Below are 1,082 nucleotides of genomic sequence, written 5' to 3'. Positions count from 1 at the left end.
TTAACTGACTACCATAGTGCGCCCTGATAATGATATTGAGCGTGTGCTGTAAATCATAGCTCTTTACCGCACAACTTAACAACTATGCATCGAGAGAACATACCACCTCGTGACGATACAATAGCCTGCACTACAAGGTCAATCTATGTGCAGAACTTTGTGAAGGTCATGAAGTCATGTAAGATACAATAGTATAATTATCATATAAGTCATTGGCAAGGCCTAACGGTTATTGTTAGAGAATTAGAAAGATATATGTGTGTCTTATTTTTTTTGAAATTTATGAGAGTGCATCCAGGATTCATCCATAACTCAATGAAAATCCCAAAGAACCAGCTCCAAAAAGCTTCTTTCTCCTCCGCGCGAATCCGCGAGCACCGTCCAACCCTGCGCAGTGCTTCGTAGCAACTGTCCCACGAAAATTCATCCTGAGCTGATCCCTTATTAGATAATTCGTAAATTTATTCGTAAATATATGCAAGTAGGTAGGTCAGGTAAAGGTAAACAAATAGAATAGGTAATTTATCTAAGTAATTAATACATAAACAATGTAGATACAGATACTAGGTAATATATGAATATCAAGTGTGAAATATTATTCTTTAACGAGGCCGAGTGAGTGATGATAATATGATGGGAGAGAGAAATCATACTTTATATATAATAGCGATCTAATTCGATTATGCAGCGAATTTCAGTCATTTGTAATCTAGAAAATCAGTAGGCATCTTTACTTTAGTGACAGACGTAAAACGATAACTTTATAAACCGATATTTGAGGAAAGCCTAGCAAAAACCCATCTCCACCTATGACCACCACCATCACCATTTAAAAATCTGATATTTGTCATGGTAACTATGACGATTCCACTTTAACTTTCGGGGTTGATCATCGCCGTAACCGCAGCGACGCCGCTCTAATATTTGGTGTGGATCTTCGCCTTAACCATGATGACGCCGGTGACCTTGACCGTGACCGTGACCGTTGGGCATCACGTGACCGATGTCCTCGTCGAGGAAGACCTGTCTGAACATGTGCCTTTTTGTGATGTCATCGGTTTTTGCGGTCACGTGCTCTTGAA

Source organism: Priapulus caudatus, unplaced genomic scaffold (genome assembly GCF_000485595.1).
Source record: "Priapulus caudatus unplaced genomic scaffold, Priapulus_caudatus-5.0.1 Scaffold827, whole genome shotgun sequence".
NCBI lineage: Eukaryota > Metazoa > Priapulida > Priapulimorpha > Priapulimorphida > Priapulidae > Priapulus > Priapulus caudatus.
Note: the sequence above shows the minus strand (reverse complement) of the source record.